We start from the raw sequence: 23,250 nt of genomic DNA on the forward strand, positions 1-23,250 counted from the left end.
CACTTGGAGCGGTGGCCGTTTGGGACGGCAGGACCGGGGGCCGTCTCCCACCCGGCAGGAGCAGGACGCCACCGCTTGGCGCAGGTGCCTTATGCTAGTAAATTTCCCTCTTGGTTTTTGCCTTCAAGTCAGGGATTTCGGCTTCTTTCCCTCGAAAGCAACCTCAGTCTGTTTCTGAAGGGGTTCTTGGCTCTGCCACGGTCCTCACTGGTCCGGGGACCCAGTGAGTGGCAGAGAACCGGCCTGGAACAGAGAACCGCAGCGCTGCGGAAAGAAGGTGGGCCGCCTGCAGGGGCCACCGAGAGTGTTTGAAACCGGGGACGGACAGAATCAAATACGTCTTTAGAGATCGCCTGGCCTCAGTGAAGAGAATTAAGAGGTCAGATCCCGCTGCACCTGAAGAGCATCTCCCCTCTGGGCAGAAGCAGGGAGGTGTCCAAAGCAGGCAGGGGAGCACAGAGAGGGAGGTAGGAGCGTTGTCGTGGAGGGGAGAGGCTCACCCGAAGGCCGAAGTGGCCAAGGGGTCAGATCCTGCAGCACGTCACCGGATCCAGCCACAGACTGCCGCAGGGACCTCAGGACAGAGCTTCCGAGGAACGCCGGGGGCAGCAGGCCGACCGCCTCGGCCGGGACAGGTCGGGGGTGAGCCTAGCCTGCCATCAGTCCCACCTGCACGGGCCTTGGGGTTGAGGCAGAGGTCTTTGTATCATTGCCGTTTGATTGAAGGTGGGAGCGATGTGAGTGTGTGTAACACGGATGCAAAGGTATCTGAAGAAATGCAGACAGGTCTGGAGAACGAGGCACACGCAGCGGCCGCCAAGCCCCAGGCTCTTTCTACTCCTGGCTGGTGCAGCCACCTGACTGACCACAACCTACAAAGAGGTTAATGCTCAGGGTGCCGGTCAGCCCGTGCACGCATAAGCCAGGCTCCCAGCCTCTGAGCAGGAGTTTTTACCCGACCTTTTGTTGGAAGGCCGCTGCTAAGCACCCTGGATGTCGGAAATCACTGGCCTTTGCTCTGTTGTTGGGACCCATCCTATTCTCCGGGCCCAAGACCCATCCTGATGCCCCTTCTAGACGTCGGCTCTCACTTCACATCTGCTGCCTCACTTACAAAATCCCCTCCAAATGTACAATTAGAACTTTATGTTTTCCTCGCATCAAGTTTGGACGACCTCAGGGCCTGGAATTCTTTTGAAACCCAGACTAAGGAAAACTGGAAGTAAAATATAAATTAAAAAAAAGAAGAAGAAGACCAGGGAGAGAGCAAAGAAGCCAGGAGAAATCACTGCGTTTTAATAAGTGTTGGTCATAAGACGCGTAGCGGTAACTAACTACATCCCAAGACCGAAGGAGCTAGAAGGAAGCATGGGAGGTTTTGTTTGTGCCGGGTGGGAAAAAGAATACTGGATAGTGACAGAAAGAAAGGTTCGATATGTGTGCTCAAAATTGACGAGTTAAAGCTAAGAAAAGAAATCAGAAAGAGAAAAATGTGTTTAAAAAAATACTAATAAAAATAAATACAACGTAACCCTAGAAACAACAGACGAAATAGAAGTCACAATGAGAAGAGATAAAAGGGTATTCCGAACTGATATAAGTTACAAGAAGATTAGTCATGGACATATATGTACCTAACAACATAGCTTCCAAACATATAAAGCAAGCGCTAATAAATATGAGGAAAATAGACAAATCATCAGGTCTAGTAAGGGATTTAACATACCTCTAACAGAAATGATGGGTTTAAGTAAATGTAGTCGGGACTAACACAGTCAGTACAGTTGAGCTAACAAAATATGGAAGACTGTAGAAGACAGAACAGAGCCTTTTCTGGAAACAGTCCTTGTGAAAAGAAAACAAAAACACAAATGAACAAAAGCTACAAAGTGCAGAAATATAAAGGCGTTATTCTGAACCACGGTGCAAACAATCAGCAATTTACAATACAGAGATAGTCAACCACCTACTGGAAAAAAATAATAACAAATGGAGTAAAAATGGAAACTATCTTAAATTTTAAAAGATCTTTTGTAAGAACAAATTTCAGACTTTAAGAGAAAAACAAACCGGAAGTTACTGTTTAGATAAAAAAGAAATGAGGTATCTACCCATCAAATATGTGGGATCTTGTCGAAGTATGATGCAGCTGACAGAGAAGGAATCTTAAGCAGGAATACATTTATTATAAGATGCACGAACCAAGGTTTCAACACAGAAAGCTACCAAAAATAAAAGTGAAATGAAATCAATCCAAAGAAGGTAGAAGAAAGGAAACAGTAAACGTCAAACACAATCCATGAAATAGATAAAAAATAATCATCAATAATGGAGTTGAATAGTAAAACTAAAAAAAAAAAATCATCAGATAAACTTTTTCAGTTCTAATCAAGAGACAGAAAGGGAATATACAAAATCAACAATTAGAAATAAATTAGAAATAAATGAAAGTATATTTTTATTACAAAGGAATAATGTGTTTATATCAATACATTTAGCAATCCAAAAGAAATATTTTTCCTAAATATTTTTAAGGGTATAAATTGCCAAAATTGGCTTGAAGAATAAGTCGTTACCTTAAATATACAAATAATCGCAGAAAAGTCTGAAAAGAGATCTAGATCTTTGATTTAAAAGGACACTAGATTAGATGGTTTTATGGAGTTGTGTCCTTTAAAAAATGTCTTACTTTTTAATTGTAGAAGTAAAACTTGCTTATTTTAAATAAAATAGTTGAACATATGTAAATACATACAATAAAAAGAAAATCTCCTCACTGTCTCCTTTATGCAAATTTCAACCCCCGGCAGTAACCCCGTTGGCCGCAGACCTTACTACAAACAGGTATATGTATGCGTATGTGTGAAGTTTACAAAAAGGAGATCTTAAAACACATATTGGTCTACAGCTTGCTTTTCCCCTTCCGCCTGGTGTCGTGACATCATTCCATATAAAAAATAGAACAGATGCAGGATTCAATTATACGGATGTACCATTATATGTTGCAGAATATTTAGAGTCGGCTTTTCCCTTGCTTCAAAGAAATAAACATTTGTAGACAATATTTCCACAACCTGAAGAGACAACTTTCACGGAGACGTTGGGGGAGAAGTCTTTCTTTAAAAATATATATATATATATATAATTTATTGTCCAATTGGTTTCCATACAACACCCAGTGCTCACCCCAATAAGTGCCCTCTTTAGCGCCCATCACCCCCTTTTCCCTCTCCCCCACCCCCATCAACCCTCAGTTTGTTCTCAGTATTTAAGAGTCTCTTAAGGTTTGCCTCCCTCCCTCTCTGTAACTGCTTCCCCCTTTGCTTCCGCCATGGTCTTCTGTTAAGTTTCCCAGGATCCACATATGAGTGAAAACATATGGTATCTGTCTTTCTCTGCCTGACTTATTTCGCTTAGCATCACACTCTCCAGTTCCATCCACGTTGCTGCAAATGGCCAGATCTCATCCTTTCTCATTGCCAAGTAGTATTCCATTGCATATATAAACCACATCGTCTTGATCCATTTGTCAGTTGATGGACATTTGGGCTCTTCCCATGATTTGGCTATTGTTGAGAGTGCTGCTATAAACATTGGGGTACGAGTGCCCCTATGCTCAGCACTCCTGTATCCCTTGGGTCAATTCCTAGCAGGGCTATTGCTGGGTCATAGGGTAGATCTATTTTTAATTTTTTGAGGAACCTCCACACTGTTTTCTAGAGTGGCTGCACCAGTTTGCATTCCCACCAACGGTGCAGGAGGGTTCTCGCTGGGGGAGACGTCTTCAAATGAAACAAGAGAACACAGTACGTGTGGGTGTGACAGCATCGCGGAGGACACTGTCAGTTCCAGCGTGATGGAATAATAATGAAAGGTGAGTTTTGAAGTATAAACTTTCCAGGTCGACCTTTTAAAAAAATATGTGAATATTAAAACAAACAAACAAACAAACAAACACACAATTTTGTCCGTAGTAAGGACTGCCAACTGTCAGGGACAGTCGTCAAGACAGACCCGCACTTCCTGTGGAGGGGAACTGGCCAGGCTCTCCCATCAGCTGTGGGCGGCGTCTGTCTAATCCTGGGTGTCCCAGTTTCCCCCACGTAAGTCACTGAAGTGACAATACTTACAACTGCGAATCCAGCTCGTGACCAGCTTGATCCCTTGATGAGGCTGTAGGCAAACCGAAGAAGAAAAGGAGGCAGTTTCCGGGAAGGAGACACCGTGGAGAAGAAAGACAGCGAACGTGGAAAGTCAGAATGAATCCAAGCTCTCCCTGCTTCAACTGCGAGGATCTGTCAGTCCGTCCGTGGGGGGCCGTAAGTAGCACACTCACAGGTCTAGAAAAGCAAAGGTTCAGACCAGCAAAGAGACGGGTTAATTGGTGTCAAGTTTCTTACACTGTTTTTCCAACGCCCCAGATTTACCACGAGGGGTGAAAAGACTGACGACTGCGGTACGGCTCCTGCTTCAGACCCATATTCTCTTCCTTTGACATTTTATGAGAATCATCTAGAAGTCTGCTTCCTTGCCTCATATTTAAAATGACAGGGTCTTTCCAACAAGTGCGGTGGGACAACAGGATGTGCACATTCAAAAGAATGAAGTTAGGGGCGCCTGGGTGGCTCGGTCGGTTAAGCGTCCGACTTCGGCTCAGGTCATGATCTCACAGTTTGTGGGTTCGAGCCCCGCGTCGGGCTCTGTGCTGACAGCTCAGAGCCTGGAGCCTGTTTCAGATTCTGTGCCTCCCTCTCTCTGCCCCTCCCCTGCTCGCGCTCTGTCTCTGTCTCAAAAATAAAATAAACATTAAAAAAAAAAAATTAAAAAAAAGAATGAAGTTGGACCCCTTCCTCTCAACATGCCCCAAATTCACTCAAGACGGATCATAGACCCAAACGTACATGCTAACGCTATAAACACTCTGAGAAGGAAATAAGTGGGAAATCATCATGAATTTGGGTAGGCAGAGCCTTCTTAGATATGACACTGAAAGCAGCAAAGAACACAGATAAATTGGGCCCATTCAAAACGAAAAGCTTTCATGGCTTCAAAGGAAATTCTCAAGAAAGTGAAAAGAACTCCAGAATGTGGGAGAAGATATTTGCAAATCACGCGTCATATCTGATAAGGGACCTGGAATCTGGTAGATACAAAGGATTCTAACAACCCAATAATTTAAAGATAAATAACCCAATTTAATAACTGGCCCAACTGAGGAGGGCACCTGTTGGGATGAGCGTTGGGTGCTGTATATAGGTGATGAATCACGGGAGTCTACTCCTGTAACCAAGAGCACACTGTATACTCTGTATGTTAGCCAGCTTGACAATAAATTACATTAAAAATAAACGGGCCCTAGGGGCGCCTGGGTGGCTCAGTTGGTTAAGTGTCCGACTTCAGCTCGGGTCATGATCTCACAGTTCGTGGGTTCGAGCCCCGCATTGGGCTCTGTGCTGACAGCTCAGAGCCTGGAGCCTGCTTCAGATTCTGTGTCTCCCTCTCTCTCTGCCCCTCCCCTGCTCATTCTCTCTCTCTCTCTCTCTCTCTCTCTCTCAAAAATAAATAATAAAGATTAAAAAAAATTTAAAAATAAAATAAAATAAACGGGCCCGGGATCTGACCAGGTATTTCTCCAAGAAGATGCTCAAATGACCGATAAGCACATGAAAAGATAATCAAGATCATGAGACATTAGGGAAATGCAAATCAAAACCATAGTGAGTTAGATACGGTGTCCCACGCACCAGGAAGGCCAGAATCAAAAGACAGATATTAACAAGTGTTGGCAAGGAGGTGGTGAGGTCCCCATGCACTGTTGTGGGGGGAGGGGGGTAAAACCACGCAGCACTTCGGGAAATGGGGAGTTCCTCAGAAGGTAGAACTGAGTGATCACGTGACCCAGCCCTCCCATTCCTACATACATAATCAAGAGAAATGAAAAAATACATCCATGCGAAAACTTACACGTGAATGTTTCATAGCAGAGTTATTCCTAACAGCCCAACAGGGAGTGGAAAGAACCAAGCGGAAAAGCCCGCTGAGGGATACCCAAAACATGGTTCACGCACGCAATGGAGCGCTGTTCAGCCATAAACAAGGGTGAAGGACTCTTACAGGCACAACGTGGATGAGCATCAGAGAGCAGTGAAGGGGGCCAGGCACAAAAGACCGCAGACCGTATGACTCCGTTGACGTGACGTGTCCAGAATAGGCGAATCCACAGACAGAAAGTAGACGAGGGGCTGCCAGGGGTGGGGGCTGTGGGAGGGACTGGGGAGGACCGATGGTGCGTACGGGGTAATGAAGATGCTCTCGTCCTATGTCGATGGGGGTGACGGTCACACAATACCGTGTATGTGCTAAAAGCCATAGTACAGTTTCAATACATGAGTTGTATGGTATGTGAATTATATTTCAGTAAGTCTATTATTTTTTTACAAAATGACAGGGTCATTACCAATGGTCTTCTCTGTTATGCACAAAAAGGAGATTTAATGACCTAGAAGATAACACATCTTCCTAGGTATCGTATTATACTACAAATTATTTTTTCTCAAGTGTTCCCAACTTCCCTGGTCTTCCGGTCATTTAGAGAAGGGTCAATGTCACTCACAACTGTGATGAGTGATACCCTGGCATCTGGAGGAGAGACGTGGAAAGAATGGCTTCGTGCCCTGATTTTGCTATGTCTAGCTGTGTGACCTTTGGCAAGTCACTTAACTTCTCTGGGCTTTAGACAGCTCATCTGAAAAATGAGAGGCCAGAACTAAATAAATCCTCCTATGTTAGAGTTTTATGATTCAGATTTAAAATGGCATATGTAAATATAAGCATAATCATGAAAGCAAAATGTATTGTATTTACTTAGGTTTTATTTTTTTTTAATTTTTTTAATGTTTATTTATCTTGGAGAGAGAGAGAGAGAGAGACAGAGCACAAGCGGGGGAGGAGCAGAGAGAGAGGGAGACACAGAATCTGAAACAGGCTCCAGGCTCTGAGCTGTGAGCACAGAGCCCGACATGGGGCTCGAACTCACAAACTGTTGAGATCATGACCAGAGCCCAAGCCAGATGCTCAACCGACTGAGCCACCCAGGTGACTCTGTATTTACTTAGTTTTTAAATATGCAACAACGTGAATCCCGGCTGACTTGTAGGGTGGGTGATTGGTGTTTTCTTCGTGTATGTTTCTCAATTCTTTACATGAGCATATTTAATATCCTGGAAGAAAATATTTTTTGAAAAGCTTTGGATTGCACTGGTTAAAATGTGATAACTTGATTGAAATACAAGTCTGTTAAATCCATAAATACAGATGCAAGAAAGACATTTGTAATTTTCCAGTGACGAGTGGAGATATTTGAAACCCCTTGGTGTTTTTTAAGACGGAATTCTCTTCTACGGAATTAAGTTCTCTTTGTTTAAATGTGTTCTTGGCTTTCAAATTGAATAGAGTCCCTGGCACATACCTGTGGTTCTCATGATGTATGTGCATGTGCTAACTTCATTTACAGACAGCAGGGAGAGACGGGGCCTCTAATGCATCTTTCCCAATAAAAGGGCGTAGTCAGAAAAATACTTAGTCTTGATAGTTTCGTATATGAAACTCGGTCACTTACGATAGGTCCGCACGAAGGACAAGACTAAAGCTGTGGTAAAATAATTTATAAGATACACGCAGTCATGTGCTTATGAAGGAAGTAATAAAACAGTGAAGACCATTTAGTTCAGATTTCCAAACCAGGAAACTGTGATCTACATTAGGCAGAGAGCACGTTAATTCAATGGAAAGGGTTTTCTTTAACTGAACTATTTGTAGTGTGGACAGTCGAAATGATCTATCTCTTTGAGCTTGAAACACAAGTTGTGCGTTTTAAGAAGTAAAAGGCAACACAGTGGAAGGGACAGATATCGTCAAATACGGCAAGCGTCGCAGTGAATGTGGGGGGACATCACACACCTGCCCCCGTGTGCCTCCCTGTGTTTGCTCACTGAGCCTGGGAAACTGAGACAGAGGTCATAGTGGACCTCAGCACACCCTGAGCCATGGGACCACAAGCGGTTTTTCCTCAGGACACAAGCAGCTCCTCGCTACGTGCAGGGGTCCCGAGTGAACGCTGCCCTTGCTTGGTAAGGTGCACAGGGACAGGCAGTCACTACCCTACCGATGCCTTTGTGTTTGCAAATTACTTGGGCAACTGGGAACACAAGAGAGATGGGATTAGGAAATGAAGAAATGCCCACGTGAGGTGGGGCCCCAAGGTTCTGCCTGGCTTCTCCGTGGTCTTTGTTATTCAAATATCCTGTTGTGTAAGTGCAAAGACAGGAAGTGAGTTCTACAAACACTTACAACAACCGCAGTCTTGGGTTTCAGATAAGTAGGTGTGCCTAGTGCTTCGGGAATTGATACATATTTAGGTTTTTTTGGTTTGTTTTTTGAAAATGCTGAAAAGTACTACATTTTCTCTGGGCAAAACATCTTTGGTATTTCAAAAAAGCCCTGACGTTACTGTGTAAATAGTCTCGTTAATAACTGCCTCTTGGGCCTGTCCCAGACTTTAATTGTTTAGCTTTGCGCTTTATTTGTGTCTCTCTCAAAACACTGCCGTGTGTCTTCGGAGGTGAGAGAGAGGTGGAGCCAGTGAGCAGCACAGAGTAGGCTGTGCATTGTTTTTGGCCCCGGGGCTGCTGGTTTTCCTGGGGATCAGACCCCCTGGGCGTGTGTGCCTGGAGGGGGACCCCCTTGCTCTGTCACCCGCGGGGCTGGCTTTCTGCAGAAAGGGTGCTGCGGTGGGAGGGTTTCCTCTGCTGCTCAGTGCCCGCTTCTCTTTCAGGCCCAGGAGCCCAAGAACCCCCATGTGAGCCTTATTCACTACTCTGTTCCCATTTCCGTGCACTGGTTGTATTTTGGGTTTCAGAGTTTGGAAGTCTAAACATTTTGCCGCACTGAGGAATACGCAAGGATTTTGGTTCAGACTCCAAGTTAGGAAACACCTACGGAGTTTGTGTGTTCCTAAGAAAAACTGGATGAAATGAAATAAAATGGCATGTTTTGGGGCGGGGGTATGGCTGTTATTCATTTTATCAACACACCGTATTTTAAGTGAGCCTCCCAGGTCGTAGGATTGGGAAGCGGCCCTCCTGATTGTCCTGAATGAAACCTTGAACTGAGAATAGGGAGCGTGGGAGTTTGGGCTTTTCCAGTAGTTTCTGAGCTCTGGACTCCGGGATGGGCAATGAGTTCCTGGCTCGCCTCCGCCCCCTGCCTCCAGTGGGCCCAGAAGACCGCTTCCCCTTTCTGCTCCTCAAATAAGCCTCGGCCTGGCCTCCCTGCTCGGCTTTACCCCCAAGGCCAGTGGCCGGTGAGCAAGCGCCAGTCTCCTGCTTGGACACAGTGAATGTCCTTAAGCCTCAACAAAATGACTAACGCGTCTTTAAAGTTTCTCTTAGAAGGGCCACCACATTCTGAGGAAGTTCAAAGAATATAAAATCGAACGTTCGGGGAGGAAATCGGCTACATTTTGCTCTGGTGTTTTCAGGCTGGCGATGGGCATTTGGCGCATTAATTACGCAAGACCCGCTACATTTTAAAAGTCATTTGAAGATTTGGGGCAGAGATCCAAAGGTACTATTTCAAAACACCATCAGTGCAAGTTTCTTGTGGCTGCTTCAGCTTTATTTTCCTTGTACTTTGTTGTTGTTGTTGTTGTTACAGTGTGTGAAAGTTGTTATGTTGAAAGCCATGTGCACATTTATGAACAAATCATTTTAAATAGCTGTTTGCACAAAACTTGAACTTAATAAGCTTAGGGAGAGGGAGCACCGCCCGCCCCTTTCAAGTGGCATTAGGGAAGCCCAGCTTTAAAAGCTTAATAATCAGGCACATATAACGCTCGGTAGGCAGTCTTGTTAGAAACTCCAATTTGGTCCAAAGACAGCTTTTTTAATGTGTTTGATTTGTGATTTCTCAGAAACTGGTAAATGGTTACGGTCACGTTGGTTTGTACCGGAATCGCTTGAAAACAGCCTTTGGCTGGCCCTTTTAGGCACCTGAGGGTCTGGGGTTTCTCAAACATTGAAAAAAAACAAACCGATGGTCGTTTGGCCACTCGAAGCCTTGTCTTTATTTTATTTCAAGAACGTTGAACTGCAGACGCACATCCCAGCACTGTAATAAGTGTATACTGATCTGTGTACGATATTGTATTTACATGTTTTATTAGATTTTAATAACGTGATTCTGTGGTGGTTACGGTTTGTTCTAGGAGTCCTACCCTTTGCTTACGTGTGACAACAAATTGATCCTTTAAGTATTATTTAATGGCCTTCGGGTTTGATACAGAATCTATTCACGATCATTCCACGGACTCTGCAACAGGACAGTCTATCCGTGGAACTGTCAGACTCCCCAGGAAATAGTAGCTTCTGACATTTGCAGTGTTAAAATATAGGATTAATGATCAGCTTTTAATGTGCAAATTAAGTATTCAGTACGAGAGTCCTTGCCTTTCCTTTTCCCGGTTTTATTTAACCCAGATGCTCTGCTGAATTCAGAAGCACGGGTTTAGTCTCCACCTAACCCAGCTCGGGTCAATGAGCTGCTAACTAGATTTTGGGGGTAAAATGGGAAATTACAAGACAGACTCCTTGGAAAAGTGGCATATTTCTAGCTCCACTGAAATGCCGTCAAGACCTCAGAGAAGTTAATGATTAACTGTAAAAACCGCAAGGCCCAAATCTCAGTCCCCGAAGTACAAAAGCTGACACTCAGCTAAGCACTGCACGTCCTTCCTCGCCGTGGGGCCCCAGCCACCTGACGTGGGAGCGGAGGGCAAGTCCACGGCTTCCGTGTTCTGTAAGAAACGGTTCTCTCCCCTTGTTCTGGGTCAAACTGGAAAAGAGGCTTTCTCTCCCCTGAAAACCTCGGCATTGTTGTTGGCTTTCCTTAAGCCTTAATAACATTCTTCGTCAGCCAATCCTAAAATTCCATAGTGTTCACTCGTGGTTACCTATTAAAAGACGAGTTATATGCACTGAATTATATGGTTAAAAACTATCACCTATTTTTGTAAGTGGGAAAAAACATTTTATACTAGAACGCTAAAAGGAGCTGTGTGTCTGTTGTCTCCGCCACAAGAGGCGACATTTATTTTGCGAAGGGTACTTGCATGGCAGTGACGTTTCACTGCTGATGCTTCTGCTAAACGAAGTCCCTTTCTTTCTTGAAAAAAAGATTATTTGCCGTTTTCAAACCATCTCCTTCTGCCTTTCGGTGGGCTCTTCGTTTCTTTAGCTGATCTTTTAAAAGTTTATTTATTTTTGAGACAGAGAGAGAGAGAGACAGAGCGTGAGTGGGGGAGGGGCAGAGAGAGAGCACGTGAGCAGGGTGGGGGGTGGGGGAGGGTCAGAGAGAGAAAGGGAGACACAGCATCCGAAACAGGCTCCAGGCTCTGAGCTGTCAGCACAGAGCCCGATGCGGGGCTCGAACTCACGAACTGTGAGATCGTGACCTGAGCTGAAGTCGGAGGCTTAACCGACTGAGCCCCCAGGCGCCCCTTAGCTGATTTATTTGTTATCATGTGCACCAGCGATTGGCAAGGCTTTCTCTGCATCACTGCGTTGTTTGAAATGATGTGTGTGGCCTGGTAACGTGGGTTCACGGGGCACTCCCAAGTTCCACACCAAGGACAGTGGCGCCCAGGAGGCTTTCCCGGCCGCACGCAGTAGCTCACCCCACATTTGCCGCCAGCAGAGTCTTGGGGTCACTCTTTAAAGCAAGGTCTCCGGGCGAACCGGAGAAGTACAGTTCCAGGACCAGGAGCTTCGGTCATAACAAAGTGCCTCTAAATGGCTCCCAGGCTCCCTCTTCGTTACTTCAGTAACAACACCAATTTAAATGGACACAACTGATTTCTAAGAATTCCAAGCAATATATTGTTGATGGCCTTTGAGACACGTAAGCCACAGATAAGCTAATCTTAACCGATTCTCTTTCCGGGACATTTGGATGTGCGGCCGCGAGAGGCAGAGGTTTACAGAGCATGGTTTTAAATTAGTACGGCATTCACTGAGTGACACTGGGTTATTAACACTAATACACATGTGCACCTTGAACAAGACCCTTGATCTTAACCGGCGAAAACCCGAGCCCATTCCTGAACAGAGACTAAACTCTGTTTGTAATGAACATTCAGCCAGAGTCCCATGTGTGCTGGTTAATGGGGCAGGGAGTTTGGGGGCAAGTGGGTTCAGCAAAGGGGCTGGTGAATCCCGTGGCGTATAAAAGGCCGCCTTTCTTCAGTGTTGCGAGACCGACGGCCTTTCGTGTTGAATCAAGACACCTTCCACTCACAGAAGTGCTTCTGACCTAAGTGGAAATTGAATTCAGGCCCAGCAGCAGGTAAGAGTGCCTGGTCCGGGGCGTGGGGAGTCTTAGGGGGTTCTTTCTCCATGGGTTTTGAGAGCAAAGCTGCCCTTCGGAGAGCACGACGCGGTGAACGCTGATGTGACAGACCGAGCCCGGGAGGCCACATCACAAACACACGCCGGCCAGAAATCCTTATTAACGTCACTGAGATCACTTCAAATTTATGGTATCGACAGCGATGCGAATAATGATTGCACAAGGGCCGTAATGACAGGACCCGGCAAAGAGGGTCTGTTTTCTTCATCTGGATTTTTATTTTCTGTAATACGTGAGAAAACCGAATCGAGGGATGGGCTTTCGTGGTTGCCGGGAAACAGGTGTTTACGTTGTGAAGATAAGTGTTTGTCAAATATCAGTCATTTCAACCACCCTTTGGGCATCTTCCGCTCCGCAGAGGTACCCTCTGATAATGGCCCGCTGATCTGCCAGCAACATCACGCAGAGAAGTTTCTGGCGAGGGTTCCTTTCTGTCGCATATAGATGTCCAGGCCTCTGTCAACTCTGCACCAGCCAAAGCCCTGAAACGATTCGGGGGAAGTCAATATTCCAAGAAAGGCTTTTCCTCAGAAGAAAACCCGGTTTCACACCTGGGTTGAGGATCTCTGTCAGGACGAGCCCTCTCGGTCTTTCCACCGAGAGGGAGCCGTTTGCCAGAAAAAGCGAATTAACTGCGTTAAGCTTCGAAAAGGAAAATGAAGTGGGCTTTAGCATTTTTTCAACCTGTTTTCTGTTACCTGGTAACACCTTTTAAGGGAAGTTGAAAACACTGTAGTTCTTCAAAACCTAAGCAGAAAATTGGGGTGGAAACTATCTTCAGCCATGGAACAACTGCTGTCTCAGAAAGTCTCTAACGTCCATAATTCTATTGAGTAAATGCCGAGAAACACCCAGCAATTGTCAAGATTAACCGGTAAGTCAATCCTGTTTGGAAAAATCACTGAAACGCCTATTGCCAGGCATCTGACCCTCTCCTACCCAATGTGTTGCTGATGTGGGGTTGTCCACACGGCCTTGGGGTCCCCAAACCTTAAGTCAAATAGGACCACAAGCTGATTAGCGCCCAGCAGGATGCACACCAGTGACAGGAAAGTGACAATCTGTACAGAATTCACTTACGCTTCGCGAGAACAGAGACTGAGAGGCGTGCCCTGACCACTGGGCAGGAAAGACAGGGATCATGTCCCCACTAGCCTCAGATGTCAACTACGATCAGCTTCTAGTTTCCAAAGTAACAAAATAAATGATTAATTAACACTTAGATGTCACCATGTACTTTTCGCATTTAGAAATCTGCGTAGCTTGCCGATCCGAAAAAACGTGATGGACGTCTTTAAATGGAAATGTCCAGGTACCGCCTTCTCAAATATTTATAGTCTTCCAAGCTTTTCATGTCCCTTAGAGACTGATCAGCGGTCCTTTAACCAGCATCAAATACATCATGAGAAAAGAAATAAAAACAAAAGACGCAAATGAGACCGAGAAAAGCAGAACTTAGAAGCTGTCTGTCTGATTCTCGGACGGTTGCCTAGGCAGTTTTATTATTTTAGAAACCATACGAAAGAACTGTGTATTAGTTAACTTATTCATTCTGGAGAGAAACTGCCCCAGCCAGTGGCTGTCTCACGGCGTCAGGGAAAGCCGGGTCATCATTCCCCGCACAGGACGGCGGGGAGCAGGGTGTCCGCGCAGAGCCGGGGGCTTCTCCTGGGGTCCTCACCGGTGGGCTCTCGGTGCCTCTCTCGGCTGCTTTATTCACCAAGAAGAGCGCGATGTGGGGTCGAGGCAGTGATGTTGTCCCAGTAGGAGCACGAAACCTTCCACATTTCCACCGCCCAGAGCTCTGCGTGGGCTGGCTCGGAGCCGAAAGCCGAGTGGCCCCGCAGGGTGACGTGTCTGCGGAGGGACAGCGCGCCTGCCCCCGGAGCGCGTGTGTGCACCTGCAGCCTAACTGTGGGCGGCGACGGGGAGCCCTGCCCCGCCCGGCACCCTGGCACCAGGATGGTGTGTTCGGCTGGAGTCCTAGCCTCACCTAGCCGGACTTTCCCCGGGCCGGCTGCCCACTGCATCACCATAGCAATGGACAAACACGGTGAGAGTCTGCAGGCCCCGCAGCTGCGGAAACCCTGCCCTCCTGGCCGCCCCGCGGGAGGGGCCGGGCTAATTTCCATGCGGTGTTTGGGGATGTTGGGATTCAGAGATCAAAGAAGGTCAAAAGGGGGCCGTTGGAATGGCAGATATTTATTGTGTTTAATATAAATACAAACGTGTCCAAGAAGAGAAACTGAAACCTTAACAGGCCTGTGGATGGCGTTTGGTAAACAGAAAAGAACACATCTTGAAAGCAGGCGGCTGGTGAAATTGACTGGCACTGCAGAAGCGGTCGCGATTTAAACTGGGACAGTTTAAGGCAGCAACAATCTTCACCGACATCGAACAGACACATCAGTTGAAAACCTTGAGGAAGACGTCTAGCTGCACTTTAGAAACGCTTTGGGAAACCTTCTGGCCACAAATGCAAACACAGCCCAGCGCACTTTAGAAATTTCTGGTCGCCCTCCTTAGCTGCGCTCGTTGTAGTATTAAGAGTGTTTGTTTCATACCATTAACTGTGCAGTCAAGTTGGAGCCCGTTAAACAGCATTAATTTGACAAATTGTGGGATGGGGGTGTGAGTGCTGGCTGGAGAAAGGGGCTTTGTGTTTCGGGGTCTCCATTAGTGAAACAATAAATAAGGCTATGGTAAAACTGATATGATGGGAAATGACTTCTATTCAGTTAACTCAATTATTAGTGCTAATTGGGGCCAGGTGAAGCATGGATAATTGAAATTCACAGATAATCCAAAAACCTCTATTTAACCAATAACTTCAAACTTCTTCCCCATCAAACCAATTACCAGAGGAGCTAACAAGTAGAAAAAATGGATTAAATTGAATTTTGCCTCCCCGAAGATTACCACTATGATGTCTCTCTATTGATTAATCCACAACAAGAGCCAAGGGTTGACTGCATTCAAGAGACTAAATTACAGACAGTCCCCAACAATTGAAAAGGAAAAGGCTACGTCCCAAAGTTGATGACTCCACTACCTGAAGCTCAGAATGCTTTTTCGCGGAGCACCATATTCCTCAGGGGCTCTGAGGCAGCCCCGAGGGGCCAACTGGTGACCTAGTGACACTGGAAATATATTTAGCATCCTAACTCCTTTAATGAATCCCCTCTGAATCCTAAAGCCTTATCCTCCAGCCCCTAAATCTCTCTGAGCCCTAAATCTAAGGGTTTTTTTTTAGTTGCGGTAAATTCACATAAGGTTAACAACCATTGTGAGTTGAGTGTGCACGTCAGCGACATCTAGAACATTCACGAGGCTGTGCGACCACCCGCCTCTATCAACTGTCTCAACATTTTCATCGCCCCCGAGAGAAACCCCTTTGGGACCCTCAGCAGCCACTGCCCGTTGTCCCCTCCCACCAGCCCCTGGCGACCACAGATGGACTCACTGGAGCTGTGGGTTCCCCTGTTCTGGACATTCCATGTCAATGGAATCACGCAACATGTGGTCTTTCGTGTCTGGCTTCTTTCACTGACATAATCTATTTAAGGTTCATCCGTGTGATCGCATGTGTGAGGACGTTGTTCCCTTTTATCGCCAAATGACTCTCCGTGGTCTGGACGGACCACACGTTCTTGACCCACCTGTCAGCTGATGGACGCTTGGGTTGTCTCCATCTCACGGCCACGTGCAACCGTCACCCCTAAGGTTGCACCCTGACATGCCCTGCCCTCGGAGGAAATGGGAAGTGGAGGGGGAAGGGTGGGCAGAAGCTTGGGAAGCAGGGGGGGGCTCTGTGGCGGAGCATGGGGAGGCTCCTCCCATGCGCCGGGCCGCGGCACTCCCAGGCGCTGGCATCTGGGGCGGGCAGCGTCCCTCCCACAGGGCTGCCGTTGGCAGGGACATTCCGCTAGAAGCATCGACAGTGAGGGATAATTGGAGACAGCGTCAACCATGGTGGAGAACACAGGGAGACATGGAACCCGTCAGAGAGGGGCACGAGGGAGGCCGGAGGAGGCCCGCTGGGGGCAGGTACCTCCTTCAGATTCGGGTGTCGCTGGTTCCCAAGACGGAGAGCAGAACTGGACTGACCCAGCGAGAAATCTGGCAAGTCTCGTTGGCCTGTTCTCCGCTTTTCTGAAAACACAGGCGCCAGGAGAGGTTTCCATAGCAGCTTCCAAATCGGACACCAAACTTCACTCAGCAGGTAATTCTGTTCCCCCAGCGCGTGACTTGGGTGTCCCCGTGCCCGTCAAAACCACACCTCACGCAGAGTCCTCCTGCCTTAGAGCCCTACGCCTCCACGCTGGGCCCACCCTCTGCCTCCCTCTGCACCCTGCATCCTTGCCAGGACGGGGGAGGCTGGCCGGCGGCCACAGCACATTCCAGAAGGCCAAATGCAAGGTCTTCCCTGGCTTCCGTGGTGTGCGCTTGGCATTTTTCAACGACTTCTGTTGGCCAATGTTCTTTATGGTAGAACAGGATGAGCTACATCATTTCTGGCTGTGCAATTTGACAGCTGTCTGTATGTGATTTATATATACAAGTGTGTCTAGAGAGAGCGACATATATGTGCACATGTGTGTGCCCATGCGCACAAACGTAATTTTGTGATGACGGTTGTATTTATCCCTGTTTGCTTTACTTACTCCATAAACTTCATTATAAATTCAAAAAAGAAAATTGGTCCAAAATCCAATCACACCGGCACATTAACACTGAATTTTTCATATTTCCTTTCTGTTGTTGTCACAGGACATCGATAGTTTTCCATTTCTCCTTTTCCACGTTTCGTCACTTTTCTTGGCGTCCTACAGTTTGTAAAAGGTACAGATGGCGGCCGCCATGCTTGCGGGCACTGAAGGACCCGGTCAAGGTAAGGACGGCCCCTGCTGGGTCTGCTCAGTCCCAGCCAGGCTGCAGGAGGAGTCGGGGGGCAGCCAAGGGGTGCCCCCAGATGTGCGCCTGCCTTTCTCGTGCAGTGAGTCAAGTGCTGTAGATGCCAGGGGCCCCAGCTTCCTCATGACAGTGGCCAGGCCGGTGGGGGAGCCCCTGGTGTCCCCTCCATTTTCTTAGTGACACAGTGGGCAGAGACCTGTCCCTCTGCCGCTGCAGGGACGCCTGTGTTTCTAAAATGCATGGGGCTGAGTTCCAACTCACTGCTTCCCGGAGCCTCCAGGGTTCCAGACCCCCTTCCGGTCTTACGTGCAGGTCGTCCCTGGTTCGCCCTCTGTCAGGACTGGGCGGGACAGTGCGGCGGGACACTTGGGACAAATAGTTAGCAGGCCGATCCGGAGGGCCTGGCTCCTGCCCTCCTCAGTTACCTGCCTTGCCGTTGGCCCACGCGGACCCTGAGCCAACCGGCCCCTTTCTGAAGCCCAAACCAGGTCCTGGGAGCCGTGGACAAGTCTGTCCCCTGGACAGACTGCAGACCCAAGCGCCGCTTCTGGGCGGCCCCAAACGGCCGCGGTCATCCTTTGTTTCTGCTTCTTCGCCCACCTCGCTGAATCTCCGTCAGTCTCCAGGGAAGTCTCCGTGCCTTCCCCAGTTCCACCATCGCCCAATGACGCGTCTGCAGGTGACACGCTGGCACGTTGTTAACAGGAACAGAGTTGACACCAACTTTTACTCTCCTCTCTCCTCCTCCGAATCACCTGCCTTTCTCTCCCGGCCTTGAGGGGCGGCGCACCCCTCTACTGCTGAGGTCAGTCTGTCCTGGGTGCTTTTCACCATCATCGTCATCTATGGTCAGGTCATTTCCTACCCACTCAGTTTTTATTCTTCTCTTGGTCGACACGCGTGTCCACATTCTTCCAGCTGGAAAACCGGCCACAAGGACCGGGGAGGGTGTCCCAAAGCCCCTGAGCGCCCGGCGCCTCCTTACCCCGCGATCCGGCTGTGGAGACCGCACTACCGCGTGAACCGTGTGGCGGACGGACGGCAGGTGCTAAGGAGGAGGTTCACGCAGGAAGTGTGCGTGGGTGCGCGGGACGCCCCTCAGAACACACGCGCGTGCACCCCGAAGATGACACCCAGGCCGCTGACCCAGGAGCAGCTTCTACTGCCTTCCTTGTGTCCTCGTCCGTTTCCCGTACTTTCCGTGAGCAACACATGAACACACGGCGACTTTTAGCGAGCACTGAGCTAAGAGCTGTAGTACCCTGGCTCACTTAACTTTTCCAGCTGCTCTGAGGATTTGTCCCCTTACGACCCCTGTCTTATAGACAAGGGAGCTGATGCTTTGAGTGCCCGAGAGGCCTCCGGAGCCGACCGCCCCCCCCCCCCCACAGTGCTCTCACACCTGTGGCTGTGAAGCCGGAGCGGGTCCCATGGCCAGGGCTGGCGGGACGTACACCCGGAAGAATTGAAGGAGACGGGATGGGCGGCAACAGAAGGTGGGCTGAAGAGCCCTGAGCGGGGAGAGCCCTCACACGGACCGTCACTGGAAGTGGGCGGCGTCTAGGGGGCCTTCGTAAGCTTGTGGGGCAGGTCCTTCCAGGCGAGGCGACTCTGGGAGGCATCCTCAGCTGTAGGCTGTCACCACCCTGGAGGGGCTTCAGTTCCGAGGGGGATCTGGATGGCCCGCTGTGTGCCCACGACAAATACCCACGGACTCTCGAGGGCACATTCAAATCTCACTTCCCCCAGGGAGCGTTCCTCGATTACCCTGATCAGGATGGGCCCTAACGACCCCACAAAAATACCTTGTGCCCGCTGTGTGATCACCTTCTCCTTTCCCTCCGTCGGGCCCTGGTGATCTCCAATCTGTCTTCTCTCTTGGACATCGCCTACAAGAAGAACCACGGTACGTGTCCTTCTGTGCCTGGCCTCTTTCACTGGGCAGAGTTTGTCAAGGTTTGTTAACACTGCATTTTTGGGTCTCCCCCCAAATTTATGTGTTGAACCCTTAACCCCCGGTGTGATGGTATGAGGAGGTGGGGCACTGGGAGGTGATTGGGTCATGAGGGGGATCGGTGCCCTCATAAACCATGGGGAGCCATGGGATTTCTGTCCACTTGGGGAGCACACCGCGAGGAGGCACCATCTACAGGCCAGGAAGATGGTCTTCACCAGATCCAGGCTCTGCCAGCACGTCCCTATCAGACTTCCAGCCCCCAGAACTGTGACAGATACGTGTCTGTTTGTTCAAGCTGCCGTGCCTGGGATACTGTGCTAGGGACGCCTGAGTAGATTAAGCAGGTGCATCCCGGGAAGCGGTTCGGGACCTGGGAGCAGCTACAGATGCACAGCTACCTTCAGTAGCAAGAGTGATGGTTATCGTATAAAATTCATCATCCAGGAGCACCTGGGTGGCTCCCTCAGTTGAGCGTCCGACTCTTGTTTTTGGCTCAGGCTAGCATCTCGTGGTCCGTGGGTTCGAGCCCCGTGTCGGGCTCTGTGCCGACAGCTCGGAGCCTGGAGCCTGCTTCGGATTCTGCGCCTCCCTCTCTCTCTGTCCCTCCCCCGCTCACACTCTGTCTCTCTCTCTCTCTCTCTCAAAAATAAAGATTAAAAAAATAAAATAAAATTCTTAATCTGTACCTCAGCCATCAAAAGGACAAAGCCCAGATGATACGCTGCATAAAATAATCACCACCCTTGTTGCTGAAAAGAATTGTATGTTCACACCTGCTCCCTGGCCCCACACTGTGCCCTTGGCTGTCAGATCCTTGGCTCTTGGGATCTCTCACCTTGGCTCTTGAGATCATCTCTCCTTGGCTCTTGGGATCTCTCTTGGGATCCCAATATTTTAGGGAAAATATTGAAAAACAGGTAGCAGTAACCATTTTCAATATTTTAATGTACGTATTTCTTTTATTTCAATTGTTTGTTAAGTTTCAAGCATGCAATATAGTGGTTCCACAGTGTTTCTCAGTGCCGGTCACGATAGGGGTATGCTTAGTCCCCATCACCCATTTCACCCGCCATATGTCTTATTTTTAAGGAAATATATACATCCACATGATTTGTCATAAAGTTCAGCTCCCACACATCCTGAGGAGTTTTATAGCATCCGAACTCTTTTCGATACTCATGGGATAAAGCCATCGTCAGCTCGGTCTTATTGTCAAATATCCTTTCTTTCTCTACTACAGGAAATGTGTTTCTTTACAAAAGGGTCAGTTGAGGAAAACTCTCACTTACTCTCGTCCTTCTGATGAAATTTTCCAGTTCACAGTCCGCTGCACCCGCACCAGAATGCCGTACGCTTATTAGCGCGTCGAGTACCTTGAGGCTATGATTAGGCACCTGCACCCCGTTTCTTAAAACCTCTGCCTTCAAAAGTTATGGGCAGAAGACAGAGGACCTGCTTCTGTGGCTGAGCTACATGACCCACTGTGACCCTGGGCCTTGAGAGAATCTGCACCCATGAATCGGGGATGCGGTTGGTGTTTCTAGAAGGTCACAGGACATGGTTGTTCTTCAAGATTTGGAGGGGGGGCAGGAATCACTCTGAGTCTCGTGGGGGGTCCTGGCTCTTCTGACCACTTGTGCTGGGGGGTGCTGGCCCGTGGGGCAACCGGCTGAAACCACAGCAGCCTGGAGACCGAGGTCCAAGCAGGGGGACAGCAGAGGCTGTCCGAGGAGGAAGGGCCTCTCGTGTGCTGCTAGACCTGGCTGTCGTGGGGCGAGGGCCACGACGTCAGGCCTGTAGCAGGCCAGCTGGCAGAGGTCCCCAACTGCCGCCCGAGTCTTACCTCGTTCTGGTCTGGGGGACACTGCTTGTCGTGGCCTGACGTGTTTGGATCTGTCAAGAGGGAACCTTTTTTCTCACAAGACACAAGAACAAAGCGTGGGATTAGTTTTATGTGAACTTGGATGTTCCCATTTAGCTGATAGGAAAAGCATGGTGTAGTGGCTAGAAACAGTGCTGGCTCGCCCGCTCGGCACCTGTTAGTAGCCCTGATGGGCCTCAGTCTCTCCATCTGAACACAGGGACGACGAGGGTGCCGAGGCACCCAGGTCCACGAGCCTGGTGTGGGGCTTAAGCCAGATAATGTTTTTAAGGCACTCGGGACAATGCCCAGCACAACGTAAGTGCTACAGACAAGTTCCGTGCAATAAGCCCGTTCAAAAATACACACCAAAGTGCGTTGACAGGTGTCAGGAAAGGGGGCAGCGACTTGACCTGCCGTGGGGAGAAGATCATCTCCTCCCGCGCCCTCAGCGTATTCCCTTGTAAACCGGGCGTGAAGCACGCGTGTGTGTTCGTGGGCGTCCCTCCGGGGGTTGTGGCGCTCCGATCGTGGGCGCCCACCGGCCACTCACCCTGGAAAAAGTCGGCCAAGGAGGTCAGCAGACTACGGGAAGGAGGACCTCAGGAAACAGTGTGTTTTCTGAGGCTCGTGGGTCAAACACAACTGGCCCTCGTTTGCTGGTTTCCGTCAGCGACTGTCTTCCGCGGAGCCGACAGGCAACCTGACAGGTGCAAGAGGAGGTCTGTGTCCAGAACAAGACAACCTCAGGTCACTTCACGCCCCTCCTGGGAAGGCGTTCGCCCGCACGTGGGGGCCCAGTGGTACCAGGATCGGCCCTTCCCCGGGGCACGGCCGCCTCCTCTCAGCCACGGTGACCACATTGTAGAGAGAGCAGGGCACGCATGTATGACACTGGCCAACGCACGGATCCCAAGTGACTGTCCCAGAGGTGCCTCTGTTTACCGGTGAATCATCTCTGCTGAAGCCGCTGAGAATTCACGTCCGAGGGAAGAAAGCCGTCCAGTCCCAGCTAATTCGTGGAACGCTACTTGACGGAATTTGCTTATAATATTAACGATTCCTGGGGCGCCTGGGGGGCTCCATCAGTTAAGCGCCCGATTCTTGACCTCGGCTCAGGTCATGATCTCGAGGTTCATGAGATCGAGCCCCGTGTCGGGCTCTGTTCTAACAGCGTAGAGCCTGCTTGGGATTCTCGTTCTCTCCCTCTCTGTCTGCCTCTCCCTCTCTCAGAATAAATAAAGCACAAAAAATAATTTCGAATATCTCCCAGGAAAATACAGCATTTAGGAACTTTGTAAGTCTGCACGAAGGCAACGTTAGAATTTCACACAGAGCACCCCGAAATGAGGTGCTGGGACAGGGAGCGAGACCAGTGTCATCGCACAGGCTGTGGCTATCGGTTTTGATTGCTGGTTCAGCTTCCCGAGGGTCCGGACCGTGAGGCAGTCGGGGCGGCAGGTCTGATGGGCATTAGAGACGGGACGGTCTAGCACGGTTACCCTGTAATACTCAACAGAAACACCCACCGCCAGGACAAAGTCGACAACCAAGGCTCCCGCGGTTTCCAGCAAGCACTGCCAACACTCCAGGACCTGGGGCCAGTGACTGGGAATAGCGTCCCTCTGTCACAGAGCTGGCCACTCCGGAGGGCAGGCCGACATCTGGACGCACACATTGGGTCACGGGCAATGTGGTAAGTGACGACACGAAGGGGTCACGATGTGTGGGAGAGCTGGGAAGGCTTCTCAGGAGGACGGCCATCGAGTGGACAGGCAGGTCCCAGCCTAGTGGCCACAGCATTGGTGCAGATGGGTACGTGTCCCGGTGGTGCTGTGGGGGAAGGGGCAGAAGGGACTCGTCTCCCTGGCTGGGGAGGAGGAGGTGATGGGGTGTGGGTGGAGGGCAGAGACTGATGGAGGGCAGGGCTCTGTCTGGGACAGGGAGGGACAGCCCCCAACAGTTGGGTTTCCGTGTCCTTCTCCCTCGTTCTAGCCCAAGGCCATCCTCTGGCCAGCACACAGCCGGAGTTAATAGCCGGCTGTATACAATCCAC

The 23,250-nt window shown here is 49.1% G+C and overlaps 1 long non-coding RNA gene across 3 annotated transcripts; it reads left to right on the forward strand.

Moving 5' to 3' along the window:
• The first annotated feature begins 7,037 nt into the window (after positions 1-7,037).
• LOC109493525 lies at positions 7,038-22,703 on the forward strand. Of its 3 annotated transcripts, none has more exons than XR_006587745.1 (4): positions 7,038-9,624; positions 12,301-16,684; positions 17,233-19,282; positions 20,574-22,703. It is a non-coding gene; the product is annotated as an uncharacterized LOC109493525 (long non-coding RNA). The 3 variants fall into 3 exon arrangements; XR_006587744.1 differs by lacking the exon at positions 20,574-22,703 and having other exon boundaries at positions 17,233-17,353; positions 17,855-19,877; XR_006587743.1 differs by lacking the exon at positions 20,574-22,703 and having other exon boundaries at positions 17,233-19,877.
• The last annotated feature ends 547 nt before the right edge of the window (positions 22,704-23,250 follow it).

Source organism: Felis catus, chromosome D3 (genome assembly GCF_018350175.1).
Source record: "Felis catus isolate Fca126 chromosome D3, F.catus_Fca126_mat1.0, whole genome shotgun sequence".
NCBI lineage: Eukaryota > Metazoa > Chordata > Mammalia > Carnivora > Felidae > Felis > Felis catus.